At 46.6% G+C, this 16,671-nt stretch overlaps 1 protein-coding gene and 1 long non-coding RNA gene across 3 annotated transcripts in view; one reads left to right on the top strand and one right to left on the bottom strand.

Moving 5' to 3' along the window:
- Positions 1-9,100: 9,100 nt before the first annotated feature.
- On the bottom strand, positions 9,101-10,892 carry LOC119979058. Its single transcript, XR_005463630.1, has 2 exons — positions 10,782-10,892; positions 9,101-9,374 (listed from the first exon to the last, which is right to left on the bottom strand). It is a non-coding gene; the product is annotated as an uncharacterized LOC119979058 (long non-coding RNA).
- The window catches only part of abat (4-aminobutyrate aminotransferase), a 225,295-nt gene continuing 218,887 nt past the window's right edge, over positions 10,264-16,671 (top strand). The window contains exon 1 of one of the 2 annotated variants that reach the window (XM_038821033.1): positions 10,264-10,437. The gene's annotated coding sequence lies outside the window, so the exon portion shown is untranslated. Of the gene's footprint in view, positions 10,438-10,935; positions 11,143-16,671 lie in introns of those variants that run through there. The other variant, XM_038821035.1, reaches the window with a different exon arrangement.

Below are 16,671 nucleotides of genomic sequence, written 5' to 3'. Positions count from 1 at the left end.
GGTCCCTGGATGAGAGCATCAATGGTATCAGTTTGAAATGAACTGTGATCTATGGCATTCCACAAGTTGATCTGTGCAGCATGCAGCCTGCGCTGAATTCACTCTGTTTGAAAACATAGAAAAAAAACGTACTCAACTCTAAAATCCTTTCAAAGAAGAAAATAGCCAAAAGTCTTGAAATGTGACGGAAGGTTAGACCAGCAACATGGAGGTGACGAGCTCATAGCCAATTCTCGCAAGTTCGGAAATTTACTTTGTGGCTGGGACCATGAAAAGTCACTTAGAAAGCTGTCACGTCATCACAGTAACCCAACTGATGTGCTTCACGAAAAGGGCCCTGCCACTGCATCTCAGTCTGGCCTATGCTTGAATACACTATGGGGCTGATATTTTGAACGAGGGTTAGACAATAAATGCTGTTGTTGCCCATATCGAAGAACAAAAATAAAATGGAAACTATTGAATTAACCTTGTCTCATTATTAGTCCTCTGGCCTCTGAGCCTGGAGGCTGTGGGTTCAAAATCCATATCTTCAGCACATAATCTAAGCAGAAAATTTAGTGCAGTACGCAGGGAGTACTCTGTGCTGGTGGAGGCACTGCCGTCTGAAGGAGGCATTAAACTCAGGCTTTGTCTACTCGCTCAGCTGCTCGAGAAACTATCTCGCGGTACAACTCATATTAAAGCAAAAGTTATTTCAGTTTGCTGGCCAGCATGTAATTCTCAACCATCACAACATCTATCATGTATTTAGTTGCTTTATGTGTATCTTGTGGGCAAATTGGCTCCTGCATACAACAGTGGTTACACTGAAAAGGTAATTAATTGGCTGTGGAGCAATTGGCAGCCTCCTGAAGATGTGAAAGGTGCTATACAAATGCAATTACTTTATTATTCAGCATTTGATTGCGGAAATGGTTCACCCATTGAATGACTTTTTTACTTCTAGCAGCTGGGGTTTGAATCTATCTCTGACCACCACAGTGAATTCCATCTACTTCCCTGCCTATTGTACTGCTACATGAAAATACTTTGGAAAGCCTCATCCAAGGACGTGGCTGGTACAAGTTCAGAACTATAAATGGCACCCTATAGTTTCCACAGCAAAATCCTCAATTGAGAAGAAACTGTGGGCTTGTTAGTATATTGGAAGGAAACAGCACCCAAAGAGAAATCTCTCTGGCCTAAATTTCAATTGCTCGATCGACAATTGAGACCAGAACAATGGTGTGATTATAAGCAAGCAAAAGTACATGACAGATTACAATTTCCAAGAGGAACACAAATAGAACTTATCCATAATGGAGAACACGTCAGCCATGAAAGAACACCCACACTGCACTTTCTATTTGACTTTTATTTTCATTTCTAATCGTGCACAGCAGGCTCGGGTGTTACTCTGAAATTACAGAACAAAAACTGCCTATTTGATTCAACTGGCCTATGCCAGTGTTTGTCCTTGACACCAGCCCTACTTCTTACCCGACTGCATCTACCCCTATCAGCTTAGATTTGTATTCCTTTAACGCTCATGTATTTATCCAGCTTCTCCATTAAACTGAAAGAACAGGCACTCCCATAGCTTGAAGAGTTTATGGCAACCAATTTATGTTGCTGTGGAATACTGTAACTGCAAAAGCTCCACTGTCCTCTCATGTTTAATGTGTCCTGAGAATCCAGTTAGATAATATCTTCTGTGTCGCAGACTGATCTACGTAGACAATGTTACAATCCTACTTGGTGTTACTTCTGAATGGAAAGATTTCAGAATGGAACCCAACTCAAAAGATTATGGATGGGATTCTCCATTGCCCGACGCTGAAATTGGGAATGGCAATCGGGCGGAGAATAGCACCCGACGGCAAAATGGTGGCAGGTGCGGGTTTGACGCCGAATTACGATGCTCCGTCCCCTCCAAAACGGCGTCAATGTGACACGCGTTGTGCGTAGTTGCAACCGCATTCACATCTCATTATCGGGCCCACCCGCGATGCTCTGCCTTCGATGGGCCGAGTTCCCGACAGGGCAGTCCATGTGTGTTCTCAACAGTCGTGAACCTGACGTGGTGGCTGCAGAGAGAGAGGGGGCGTATGGACAGTGTCCAGCACCGCCGTACGTCGCCGACCGTTGTGCCACTGGCCAGGGGGCTTTGCCAGGGTTGGGGGAAATAGTGGGGGTTGGCCGAGAGGTATGCTGTGATGGGTATCTGTGCAGCACAACCAGCGCGATTGGTGCATGTATAGGGGTGTATAGTGTATGCGCGGCTGCAGCTTGTCAGCCCTGCACGTGTCCTTCACGGACCCGGTGAATCCCACATTGTTTTTCGAGTGTTCTGTGGGTGTTCCACGCGGCGCAGGTTCTAGCTCCTCACGGAATCGGTGTGGGTGTGGCGACGATTTTTTCGACGTGGAACTCCACAGATCCTCCATTGGCGCCAGCACTTAGATGCAGAAGCGGAGAATCCAGCCCTTTAACTTGCTTTTTTAAGAAAGCGTGAAGGAACAGAGTCTGTGGACTGCTAATTATCTTTTAACAACAAGAAAATTAAATAATTAAACAACAAAAGTTTGATTATAATGCTACGCAATAGTCCTCAACTTCCCCTTAGCTTTACAAATTTAATAATAATCTTCATTAGTGTCACAAATAGGCTTACATTAAATAGGCTGCAATGAAGTGAGACTTCCGGTGGCGGCCATGGAGTGACCAGTCGCACATTTGATAGCTCCCGCTCAAGGTGAATTTTTTCGGTCCTTTCCCCATTCAAAGGGTGGAATTTTGGATGGAAAAAGGTGTTGGAGTATCAGGAGAAAGTGTGACTCCTCTGGTGTGGTTGGTGGATGGATCCACAGACTAAGAGTGGGTCAAGAAGAAGGAAGCTGGTGAAGCAGGAGAATCTTTGTGCGACATAGGTCAAGGTGGTGAAGGGCAAAGGGCCTGTTCTGCCCGCCCAGTAGTCAACGGAGCAGCCGGTGGACTTCTTAAATGAGAAGTTCAGCCAGCAGAGAAGGGAAGCCCTAGAGCACCTGACCAAGGTGGTAGAGGCGTTCAAAGCAAGAATTGGCAGAATGGAGCAGAGGCTAAAGCCCCAGGGTCAGGCGATCCAAAAGGAGGAGGCAGTTGGGGAGAACAAGGAGCAGCTCGTCTCATTGGGGTAATGTGGGAGACCCAAAAGAGGCTGAAGAAGTAAGTGGGAGATCTAGAGAACCGCTCCAGAGGCAAAATTTGAGGATTGTGGGGATGCCCGAAGGCATTGAAGGAGCAGAGGTCGGCACGTAGGTGGCCAAGATGGTGGAAAAGCTGATTGAGGAGAGGACCTTTGACCGGCCTCTGTTAGTCGACCGAGCGTACAGGGCACTGGTGATGAGGTCACAGGCGGGCGAGCTGCCAGGGCGATGGTGGTGCCGTTGCACCTCTTCTTTGACAAAGAGAAGATCCTTTGCTGGGCGAGGCAGATGAAGAAGTGCACCTGGGAGGGGAGTGAGCTGAGGGTGTACGAAGACCTGGGTGCAGAGCAGGTGAAGAGGAGAGGCAGGTTTAATCAGGCCAAGGCTGCCCTCTTCAAGAAGGGGGTGAAGTTTGAACTGCTGTACCCGGCCCGCCTCTGGGTGACTTTCCAGAATCGAGTGTACTATTTTTATGCCAGAGGAGGCAATGGAATTTGTGAGAGACAATGGACTGGCAGGAGAAGGAGGAGTTTGAATTTTGGAAGAGGCGTGAGGAGGTGTTTTCGTTTGGTGGATGTTTGAGATTTTTTGGTGGCTTTTTCTCCTTTGAGATGTTTTGTTAGGCTTGGTGGCAGAGTGCTTGGGGAGTATCAAGGGTGAGCGCATCTCTTTCTGTTTTTTTGTTTTTTATTTGCTGAGGGGGTGAGGACGGAGAGGAGGGAGTCGGGGGGTAGGAGGTTGGGGGCCTTGGGCAGAGGCTGCCATGCTAACTGGGCGGGCTAATTAATGGGAGCGCAATGGGGGGGTGGTCAGGTGGTTGGTTTAGGGGAGGGGGATGGACTTGTTGTTTGGTTTGGGGGAGAGGGGGGATGGGGGAGGGGATGCTGACAAAGGTGTGGTTGTTGTGGTGCAGTTGGAAAAGGAGTGATGACGGTGGACGTCTGAGGGTGGGCCTGGAGGGTCGCGTGACATGGGCCAGGGGCAGGCCCGAAAAGGGATATGGTTGATTAGCAGGTGACAAAGGGATGGGGAACCCCCCTACTAGGTTGGTTATGTGGAACGTGAGGGGACTGAATGGGCCAGTCAAACAGTCACGTGTGTTCGCACTCTTGAGGAGTCTGAAGGCAGACGTGGCTTTTCTACAAGAGACGCATTTAAAGATAGGGGCTTAGACAAGGCTGAAGAAAGGATGGATAGAGCAGGTGTTCAATTCGGGACTGTACAGGGGAGTGGCGTTGCTGGTAAACAAGCGGGTGGCTTTTGAGGTGGGGAACATAGTGGCAGATTCGGAGGGGGTGGGTGGTTTGTGGTGGTTACTGGGAAGCTGGAGGGGATGCCGGTAGTCCTGCTAAATGTTTAGGTCCCAAACTGAGACAATGTGGAGTTTATGAGGCGGGTTTATGAGGAGGTTATATGAGTCGGAGAACCCGGTCGGTGGGGGGGAGGAGGGGGGGGATGCGCTGCTTCCTGGATGGGTTGGAGTTTCCCAGGGTGGATAAGGAGTTGGTGCAGGGATTGGGGGCCCCTATTGGGCTGAGGGAGGTGATGCAGAGTATGGGGGATATGCAGGCAGGGAAGGCCCTGGGTCTGGATGGGTTCCCAGTAGATTTCAATAAAATGTTTGGGGGAGATCTGTGGCCGCTGCTGGTGAGGGTATACAATCAGGTTATAGGGAAAGGGGGGAGCTCTCCCCTACACTATCACAGGCACCCATCTCCCCGCTACTGAAGAAAGATAAGGATCCGGAGCAGTGTAGATCCTACCATCTGATATTGTTGTTAAATGTGGATGCTAAGTTGTTGGCGAAGGTGTTGGCTTCGCGAATTGAGGACTGTGTCCCAGGGTATAGATAAGGACCAAATGGGCTTTGTGAAGGGGAGGCAGTTGTCAAGAAATGTCCGGAGGTTGCTTAACGTGATTATGATGCCCCCAGAAGGGCAGGAAGTGGAAGCGATGGATGTGGAGAAGGCTTTCACCCGGGTGGAGTGGGAATATCTGTGGGAGTTGTTGGGCTGGTTCAGAGCAGAGGGCAGGAGAGGGGGTTGGGTGGGGGCGAGTTTCAGATACTTGCGCATCCAGGTGAAGCTGGGTTGGGCGCAGCTGCATGAGTTCAATTTGGCTCGGTTGGTGGAGCAGATGAAGGGGATTTTAAGAGGTGGGATGTGCTCCCACTGTCATTGGTGGGACAAGTGCAGACAATGAAGATGATGGTGCTGTCAAGGTTCCAGTTCATATTTCAGAACCTTGTGATCTTTGTCCCAAAGTAATTCTTTAAGAAGGTTAATGCGTTGATCTCGGGGTTTGTGTGGGCGGGGAAGACCCTGTGGGACAAGCGGGTGTTTTTGGAGTGGGGATGAGGAGGAAGAGGGCTGGCATTGCCGAACATAATGAATTACTACTGGGCAGCTAACATCGCTATGGTCAGGAAATGGGTATGGGTAGAGGGGCAGAGGTCAGTATGGGCGCAGATGTAGGTGGCTTCTTGTAGGGGAATGAGTATAGGGGCATTGTTGACAGAGCCTCGGCCATTCTTACCAGTCAGGCACTCTGTGAGCCCAGTGGTGGATTTGAGACTGGAGGGTGCCTTGGTGTGGGCACCAATTTGTGATAATCATAGGTTTGCACTGGCGGGGGCGGGGGCGGGAGGAGAGGGGGGGGGGGGCAGCCAGGGATTGAGTGGTTTGGGGATCTGTTCATAGGGGCAGCTTTGCAAAATTTGAGGACGTGGAGGAGGAATATGAGCTGCCCATCAGGAATGGTTTTAGGTACACGCAGTCTGGGATTTCGTGAGGAGGGAGGCACCTTCCTTTCCTGGTTTGCTGCCTATGGTGCTGCAAGATAAGGTGTTGTCGATGGAGGCGGTAGGGGAGGAGAAGGTGTCCGAGGTTTACAAGGAGCTCGCAAACTGGGAGGAAGCCCTGATGGGGGATGTTAAACGGAAGTGAGATGAAGTGCTGGGGAAGAGGTGGAGGCCAGGATGTGGGAGGACGCCCTGCGGAGGGCGAATGCTTCCTCGTTGTGTGCAAGGCTCAATCTCATCCAGTTTAGATTAGTCCACAGAGCACATATGACGGTGGCAAGGATGAATAGGTTCTTTGAGGGAGTAGAGGACAGGAATGGGCAGTGTGCGGGGAGGCCTGCGAATCATGTCCACATATTTCGGGCATGTCCGAAACTGAAGGGGTTCTGGCATGGGTTTGCAAAAATAATGTCCCAGGTATTGGGGGTGAAGCTTGCCCCGAGTCCAGAGGAAGGGATATTTGGGGTGTCAGAAGACTCGGGAGTCCAGGAGGTGAGAGTGGCCAATGTTTTGGCCTTTGCCTCCCTGATAGCCTGGAGGCGGACTCGGAGCAGCTGAAAGCGGGTGTGTGAGTGGACACTCTGGCGGGATTCCTCATGTTGGAAAGGATCAAGTTCGGCTTGAGGGGTTGGTCGATGGGTTCGCCTGCTGGTGGACGCCATTCATTGACTTCTTTAAGGAGGATTGAGGTGTCAGCAGAGGGGAAAGGTGGGGGTAAGGGGGTTAAAATGGGGCAGGCACGACGGGAGGTGGGGTAGGGCAGGGGGCAGTGGGTGCTGGTTATTTACTATGTTGTACAATTTTGCTTCTGCTCGTATATGTTTTGTTTGTTGTTTGTTTATATAAATGCCTGAATAAAATATTTAAAAAAAACACTGCAATGAAGTTGCTGTGAAAATCCCCTAGTCGGCACATTCCGACGCCTGTTTGGCTACACTTGAGGAAGAATTCAGAATGTCTAATTCACCTAACACGCACTTCTTTCATGTACAGTTTTCAAAGACAACATTCCACTTTGAAACCACGTGGATAATGCCACTTAATTGATCTTCTGTGATTTTTTCTCTCACAATCCCCCCAGATGGTTGTCACGTGTGTTTCCGAACTCCACTCCCAAAAAGTCATGCTTTAAAGTCTTCTTTCAAATAATGCTTTCCTTCAACTGTTTTCATTAAGAATCTACCCTAGGTTTTCCAACTATCCTTTCAAAAAAAACTTCTGTTCCACTTTTAACAGAGGATCCAGAACCAGGATTTCTACCTCTCCTTTTCAGGCTTCCTTCATCTTGAATTGCAATACGCATCCTAAATTCTACACAAACCCAGGTACTTAGTCCCCAACAGAATACTAGATATTATAATAATAATAATCGCTTATTGTCACAAGTAGGCTTCAATGAAGTTACTGTGAAAAGCCCCTAGTCACCACATTCTGGCGCCTGTTCGGGTACTATTGCTTCAAAAACTGGAAATAAGAACACCAAACGTTATGGTTGGTTTAGATATGTGGCTTGTCTGTAGCCAACATCATCAGCTTTACTCTTCCCAGGTTTGACTTTGTCTTCCATGAACAGTATCCTGTTCTCAAGGCAGTTCCTCTTGTTCCTTTTTACCTCAATAATCCTGCAGCTTCTTTCCCATTCTTTGGTTTCTAGAAATAACTCATTTAGTTCATTTGGAGCTTTCTTTAGTGCACCTTAGTCCATTGTCTGGCTTTTCTGTCCAGGCAGAGCTGAGAGCCTTTCACCCTCTCATTTTCTAGCCCCAACTGCTATAAATCCAGCTAAAACTAAACTCAAAAAGTATTCCTTCCCTTAAGGTGTCCCTGGTTACTAAACAATGACTTTATATTTCTCCTAGCTTATTTTCATGCCATAATCCTCTCTAAGCATAACAAAAGCACAGTTTGAGCTGACCAAACCCCCACACATACAAACACCTTTGTTTAGCATGAATCTAATTATATGTTCACCCATCCTTACACAGAAACACTAAATTAAACCCACTTAAAGCTTATTTCTAACATTTAACAATACAAATATAGATCTCTTAAAACTACCTCTGTTTGACTGACAACAATTTAAATACTATTGCTCCTTTCGGAATGGCCATTTTGAAATGTCTGTCATGTTCTTTTTATTTTATTGAAGCACCTCAGAGTGCAACATGATCCATGTCGAAACCTTAAATATCATTGCATTTTCTGTGATTGCCATTTTGAAGTGTTTGTAATGTCTTTTCGGATATTTTATAAATAACATATATTTTTGAAAAACAGAAAACCTTGTGTATTGCACATTCTAACACCCTGGATTATGTGCCAAGGGACGCACTACAACTTGAGGCAATCACTTCAGTGGCGCAATGGGGAACATTTGCTGGAGATTTTGTAGAACCTCTTGGGCTGTATGCCTGACATTGAATGTACTTTGCAAATATCAAGAGTATTAAAATTGTATTGAGGTATCTCAGCGAGGAACATGCTGTGTAAAGGAAAGTTGAATTCTATTGCACTTTCTGTAATTATTTAGTTTGAAATGTTTTGCCCTCTGACTGTATGGAATGTATACTGCAAATATCAAGAAAATGACAATTGCAGAGGCACCTAGCTGAAGTACATAGTGTATAGAGACAAGTCGAATGTTATTGCACCTGCTGGAATTTTCAATTTGATATATTTTGTAATGTACTTTTACAAATTTTATGAATAAAAGTATTTTTGGGAAAAAAACATCTTCTAGGTTTCACTTCGCAATGGTCATGTCAAACTATAATTCACTGTAGAAGTGACTTATGCTATGACATGCATTTTTTCTATCAAGTGGGGAATCACATTGGATGTTGAACTTGCATGCAAACAATCTTGGTTGAACCACGATGGAACTGCCAAGTCAAAGATTAGCCTGTCTGTTTTCTTCTCTTTCCCCTCTTTGGAGGACAAGTCATTTGGAGTCACATTGGAGCAATTGCTACAAGTGCATCATATGTGCAAATGTTTGATAGGTAACAGAACCAACCATCTAGCAATTCAATAAGTATAGGAACCACTGCCCTTGTTGACGGCCAGTTTGACCACATATGTAATGACTTGGACTTTGCTCTACCAAATTTTAACAGACATGCACAATGATTCAGTGATGTTATTGTATTTGCTGTGAATGATTGACACATGTCTCAAACACGATCTTGCAATGGTTGGCACATTGAGGCACTTCAATGTTCGTTGCACCATGAACTATGGAACACCCGGGCAATTACTACTTTTTTTTCAGAGCAGGCCATTTCTAGAAAGTAAGGATAGTCCAATGATCTCGCCAATGTTAAATTGAAATACTGTGGAAAATAAATAATAAATCAAAATAAAGAAAAAAACAGAAGACTGGATAATCTCAGCAGGTCTGGCAGCATCTGTGGGGAGAGAAACAGAGGTTAATGTTTCCAGTTTTCGTAACTCTTCTCCAGAGAGCTCATAGTGCACAGCTGCTGCTGCACCTGCTGACTTCCCCGCCCTACCATTTTCTGTTTTTACTCCCACCAATACCAAAAAAGGGGGGAGGGTGGGATGGTAACATTTTGGGAAGGAGGAGGATACAGAAAAATTGCTACGTGGACGGCACAATTCCTAGCACTGCTGCCTCACAGCGCCAGTGACGCGGGTTCAATACCAGCTTCAGTGACTGCATGAAGCTTGCATGTTCTCCCCCATGTCTGCGTGAGTTTCCTCCGGGTGCTCTGGGTTGCATCCCATGCTCCAAAGATGTGCAGGTTAGGTGGATTGGCCATGCTGGTGGGCATGCTTAGTGTCCAGGGCTGTGCATGTTAGGCTACAGGGCTAGGGGGGGGGGGGGGGGGGGGGGGGGGGGGGCGTTCTTTCGGTAAGACGGTAGATGTAGACTCGATGGGCCGAATGGCCTCCTTCTGCACTGTCGGGGTTCTATGATAACATGCGCTGTGCGGAGAGATAGCCACACTGACACGTGTGTGTTTTTTTGATGCACGGGTGATGTGGAAATCATAGAAAGATGTAAACAATCTGCCTGCCCTGTTCAAGGCGCATTCAGCTGCCTGAATTTGTCTCGTTTTTGCAAAGCGACGCCAAGAGAACTTGACGAAGGGATGGATGGCAAAGTTATATATAAAAAAAACGTGTATGTGGAGCCGGCTTCCGATGGGGGGGGGGGGGGGAGGCTTGGGATTCGGGTGAACAGCAAAAACATATGACAGTGGGGTTTTGTTTGTCACTCACTGGCGGGGCTGAGGCGTCATTGGTCCGCACACTCTTCCGCCCCAGCTTGCAGTTTGACACTTGATTGAATTTGTGCAGCGACTCGAGGCTAATCATTAAACGACGCTGCTTACAATAACTGCTGTCTCACACCTCCTCACACTCACCCAGCCTCCCTCCCCACCCCCTCTCCCCCGCTCTCAGCTGCGAATGCTGATTCACGTCTGAAGGCGCAATCGGCAGAAGGTAAGCGCCGCCTGCTTTCTTATGCTGCCACAGATCTTTATTTCCTCTCACCGCTTCTTAAGTGTCGCGGAGCGGAGAGGGCGCTGAGCATCCAGCGGGGAATGCTTGTTGGTGCTGATGTTTAATTGTTTTTGAGGGGAGTCTGTGTGAGGGGGAGATGGGGTTGGCCACGGTTGGGTGTCGGGGGCTGGGGGGGGGGGGGGGGGGGGTGGACAATCCTGTCAGCTTGGGGGAGCTTCAGCCTCTACCCCTCCAGCAGGATCCGCTCTGTGGGAAATGGGCGGGCCGTGTGTGGTGTCTCCCCTCCCTCACCGCCCACCCACATACACACATTCAATACTCACAACCGCAGCGTTTTGTTCAGAGGACCGGCGAAACGGCTTGATGGATTGGAATTGCTTCGTTGACATTTCCCCCGGATTGCCTCTTTGAAGCATCCGGCCAAATGTGTAGATAATCGTGCTTTACGGGTGGAACCGCTCGCCGAGGCACGGGCCACACCGCAATTCCAGGAGTGTGTATGTGTGTGTGTGTGTGTAATGTTGGAAAGTGTCAAACCTTTTTCAGGATGTTTACAAGAATGGGACATCACTGCATGACCATGGAGATGTTATTGTGCAACGAGCTCTTCCCCTTTCCAAAGAGCAGTCGTGTCCCTTGTCATGGCTGTTGTCCTGCAATGAACTCCACTGTGTTATATGTCAGGTAATTTATAATGAATCTGAATCTATTTGTAATTTCATTCCTATCTCCAACTCCCCACCCATCTTGCCCCTCCGACCCACTCCCTCACCCCATTCTCATGTAAGTATTGACCATCCACCTTCCCTTATGGGCCCATTGTAAATGGTTATCCTTTCTGCACGGGTTTCCTCCCGGTGCTCTGAGTTTCCTCACACAAGTCCCAAAAGATATACTTGTTAAGTGAACTGGACATTCTGAATTCTCCCTCAGTGTACCCGAACAGGCATCAGAGTGTGGCAACTAGGGGATTTTCACAGTAACTTCATTGCAGTGTTAACACATTGCATGAAAGCAAATGTAATGTTAGCACTCTTGTCAACAGGGCTAGAATACAAGACCAGGGATGTACTTCTGAGGCTGTGTAAGGCTCTGGTCAGAACTCATTTGGAGTATTGTGAGCAGTTTTTGGCCCTGTATCTAAGGAAAGATGTGCTGGCCTTGGAAAGGGTCCAGAGGAGGTTCACAAGAATGATCCCTGGAATGAAGAGCTTGTCATATGAGGAACGGTTGAGGACTCTGGGTCTGTACTCATTGGAGTTTCAAAGGATGTGGGGGGATCTTATTGAAACTTACAGGATACTGAAAGGCCTGGATAGAGTGGACGTGGAGAGGATGTTTCCACTTGGAGGAAAAACAAGAACCAGAGAACACAATCTCAGACTAAAGGGACGATCCTTTAAAACAAAGATCAGGAGGAATTTCTTCAGCAAGAGGGTGGTGAATCTGTGGAACTCTTTGCCGCAGAAGGCTGTGGAGGCCAAATCACTGAGTGTCTTTAAGACAGAGATAGGTAGGTTCTTGATTGATAACGGGATCGGGGGTTATGGGGAGAAGGCAGGAGAATGGGGATGAGAAAAATATCAGCCATGATTGAATGGCGGAACAGACTCGATAGGCCGAGTGGCCTAATTCTGCTTCTATGACTTATGGTCTTAATGTAAGCCTACTTGTGACACTAATAAAGATTGTTATTATTATTATTTATTAGGTACAGTTCTCCTCCCATTCAAAATCTTAATCATTCCCCCCCCCCCTGAAAATTGGGAGTGTTTTAGAAACCAGCACAAAGCCATCAAAAAGTTGACAAAAAAGGGGAAAAAATAGAACGTGGCGGTAAATTAGCCAGAAATAAAAAACAAATTGTAAGAACATTTGTAAGTATATAAAAAGGACGAGTGTCTAAAGTAAATGTTTGTTCCTTAGGAACAGGGACAGAAACATATCATGGGGAATGAGGAAATGGCAGAGGCATTGAACAAACATTTTATGTCCGTCTTCATTGTTGAAGAGTCAAATTTCATAGCATAAATACCCAATCTAGGCATTAAAAGAGTGAAAGAATTAAGGAAATTAATAACAGCAGAACAAAGGACTAAAATCTGACAAATCCCTTGAACCTGATTGCCCACACCATGTGTTCTCAAAGAGAGAGCTTGAACAAAGTTTGTTGACTGGATCGACTCAAACATGGCATTGCAGGAAAGAAGGGCATGGATTCTGAAGGCAACAACACATTCAACGGTCAGAATTTTGCCAAATCACAAGTTGTCCCATCGCCGAGACCAAACCCGAGTGCCCAGCCCCTGTTGATGGACCACAGATCCCAGGCAAGATATCAATGGATGCAACCAATTAAAAGGCCACTTCTGGGACTGCTGTGAATAGAGCTCATTGAGCCTGCTCTGCCATTCAATACAAACATGGCTAATCATGGGGGGTTTCAACTCTATTTATGTGCCCGCTTCCCATATCACTTAATTACCCAAAAGACCTAAAGTCTGTCTGTCCCAGTATTAATGTTTTCAACTTTGGGGCATCCGCAACCCTTTGAGGTAGAGAATTCCAATGATTCACAACCCTTTGAGTGAAATAATTCCTCTTCACCTCAGTCCAAAATGTCTTGTGTTTTAGATTCCACGATCTCTCAGTGTTTACACTCTCAAGTGCCGACAGAATTTAGTTATGTTTCAAACAGATCACCTCTCATGTTACTAAACCCCCACTGAATAAACTCCAGCCTCTCATCAAGGGCAACCCCCTCATCCTAGGGACCAATTTAGTGAAGCTTCGCTGTACTGCTTCTAATACAAGTATATACGTTCTTAAATGTGGAGACCAAAACTGCACACAGTATTCCAGATGTGCGCAGAATTCTTCCATGGCAGGGGCAAGATGTGGAATGTTTCCGGCTGCTAGATTTATCATTGTACAATCTTTAAACATTTAACTTTGTACTTTGACCCTGTTTGCTCCTAGCCCTTGTTTCTGCCTTACACTTTTGCTTTCTGCCATTCTATATTTAATTCTATGCTTGTTTCCCTCTTTTCTGTCTCCCCATTTAGGTTCCTAACCCCTGCCCCTCTAGTTTGAACCCTCCCCAACAGCATGAGCAAATACTCCTGTGAGGATATTGACCTGGTCCTGTTGGTTTGCAACCCAACCAACTTGTACGGTTCCCATCTTTCCCAGAATCATTCCCAATGCTCCAGGAATCTAAATCCCTCCCTCCCACACCATTTCTCCAGCAACACATTCATCTTATTTGTTCGCTTATTCCTGATTTTGCTAGCAAATGGGATAATCCTGAGATTACCGCCTTTGAGGTCCTGCTTTTTAATTTATTTCCTAGCTCCATCTGTTATGGTTGCAGGACCTCATCCCTCTTCATACCTCCATTATTGGTACTAACATGGTCCACAGCCTCAGGCCGTCCACCATCCCCCTTCAGGATGCCATGCAGAATCTCAGTGACATCCTTGACCCTGGCATTAGGGAGGCAACAGAATATCCTAGTATCACGTCTGCAGCAGAAATGCCTATCTGTTTCCCTTATGATAGAATCCCCTAGCACTATTGGTACCCCACTCCCACTTCCGTGCACCTGAGATACCCGTAGTGCCACAGACTTGGCTCTTGCTGTATTCCCCTGAGAAACTACCTCCTCTAGCAGTATTCAAAACTGAAAACCTGTTTGAGAGGGAGATCGACCAGGGGACTGCTGCACAATCTGCCCAGTGCTTTCACTCTGGCTGGAAGTCACTCATTCCCTTTCAGTGCACTCTTTCTGAAATGTGATCACCTCACTGTCCACACTATCCACAAAGTTCTCCGTCTTGCAGATGCTCCACATTGATTCCAGCTGCTGCTCCAGATACGAAACATGGATTTGGAATGGTTACCGCTGGAGACACTTGCTGCACACATGGTCACCCTGGACACTGGAAGTGTCCCTGATTTCCTACATCACACAGGAGGAACATTCCACGTGGCTAAGCCACTACTTAACCTTAAATTACTCTGCTTATGTTTATTTTCTCTAGTTTAAAAAATATTAAATATACAAGCGATCTTACTTCTCATACCTGAAATACTACTTAATCTAAACTCTACTAATTTTTACTTTAAAAAGTGTACAGTAGAAAACTCACCCATAGCTTTTGTTTTATTGTATCTGCCCACCCCTCTAGGTGCTGCTGACTGCCTGTCTTACACACACATTTAGCACTGTTACATGTTTCATGCCAAGGTCATGCTGTAAACTAGGACTGCATACATGGGTAGAATCTTCCATTCTCAGTGGGTGTCCAATACACTGCCTGGAAAAGTGGTGAGACATCCGTGCTGATTCTGAGGAGGAAGACCTGCCATGTCGTCTACCCATCGGGCAGTGAAGTGGACAGTGATGGGCCTTCCACTCGATCGTCTCAGATTAGTGCAGATTTAGGGAACGCCCCCTCACCTCAAGCCGACATTCAGCCAGCACAGTTTTACCAATCATTGGCCACTTGAGGGACTCAAGTGGAAGCAGACCAGGAATGTCGACCCTGGGCCTTTTCATCCAGATCTTACTTCCAGCAAAGGCATGAAGCCGACGGATATTGGTCCAGATACAAACCACCAGATTTCCAGGCCCACCCGCCCACGTCCATGCCTCCTGTGGGGGGCTGATGATTCCATACAATGTCTGTGTGAAACTGGTTTGTGCAAAAGTCTTGAAGTCAGCAAACAGCCCTTCAGCACCTGCCACAGCACTTCCAGTAGGCATTGCAACTCAAAAAACCATAGAGTGGATCAAGCACTTGTAAAAAGAAATAAGCCAGCAACCAAGCTGTAAGTAATTGATGATCCTTTTAAATTGTGCTTGTGGGGACATCCTTCCTGCTGCTGAACACTCATTCAGTCGTGCAAGGTTAGGAGAGGATGTTGCCTGGAGCGTTGAGGCCCAAAATGGTACTGCTGACATCAAATTAGCATTGCACGCCGATTGCCATCATGATCATTTTGCTCTGCAGTGGATGCTCACTGTACATGCATTAATTAATGTGATGCCTGCCACAAAGTCACCTCACAAATGTGAGGTAGCACAGTGGTTAGCGCTGCTGCCTCACAGCGCCAGGAACCCGGGTTCAATTATAGCCTGGGGTGACTGTGTGGAGTTTGCACTTTCCCCCCATGTCTGCATGGGTTTCCTCCCACAGTCCAAAAATAGGCAGGTAGGTGGTTTGGCCATGCTAAATTGCCCCTTAATGTCCAAAATGGTTAGGTGCGGTTATGGAAATAGGGTGGGGGAATGGACCTAGGTAGGGCACATTTTCAGACGGTCAGTGTAGACTCGATGGGCCGCATGGCCTCATTCTGTACTGTAGGGATTCTATGATTCTATGTATGGCCATGTAGCCGATGCCATTTAGGAGCCTTAAGAGCATCCATGTCACTCAAAACACGACTGCTAACAAGTACAGTATCTCATTATGTTTGTGTGTATATGTTTGTGCAGAGCGGCCTATTGATTATTTTTCAAAGAAATTGAATTCTCACCAGAAAAAGTATTCAACGGATTAGAAGGAGACGTTGAGTGTGGTGCTAGCTTTGCAACATTTTCACATTTATTTTGATTTGATTTGATTTATTATTGTCACATGTATTAGCATACAGTGAAAAGTATTGTTTCTTGCATGCTGTACAAACAATGCATACCGTACATAAGGAAGGAAGGAGAGACTGCAGAATATAATGTTACAGTTATAGGAATGTGTAGAGAAAAGATCAACTTAATACGAGGTAGGTCCATTCAAAAGTCTGATGGCAGTAGGGAAGAAGCTGTTCTTGAGTCGGTTGGTACGTGACCTCAAATTTTGGTATCTTTTTCCTGACGGAAGGAAGTGGAAGAGATTATGTCCGGGGTGCGTGGGGTCCTTAATTATGCTGGCTGCCTTTCTGAGGCAGCGGGAATTATAGATAGAGTCAGTGGATGGGAGGCTGGTTTGCGTGATGGACTGGGCTACATACACAACCTTTTGCAGTTTCCTGCGGTCTTGGGTAGACAGCTCCATACCAAGCTGTGATACAACCAGAAAGAATGCTTTCTATGGTGCATCTGCAGAAGTTGGTGAGGGTCGTAGCTAACATGCCAAATTTCCTCAGTCTTCTGAGAAAGTAGAGTCGTTGGTGGGCTTTCTTAACTATATTGTCGGCATGAGGGGACCAAGA

This window comes from Scyliorhinus canicula, chromosome 15, assembly GCF_902713615.1.
Source record: "Scyliorhinus canicula chromosome 15, sScyCan1.1, whole genome shotgun sequence".
In the NCBI taxonomy this organism is placed as follows: domain Eukaryota; kingdom Metazoa; phylum Chordata; class Chondrichthyes; order Carcharhiniformes; family Scyliorhinidae; genus Scyliorhinus; species Scyliorhinus canicula.
Note: the sequence above shows the minus strand (reverse complement) of the source record. Positions and strands in the feature narration are given on the sequence as shown.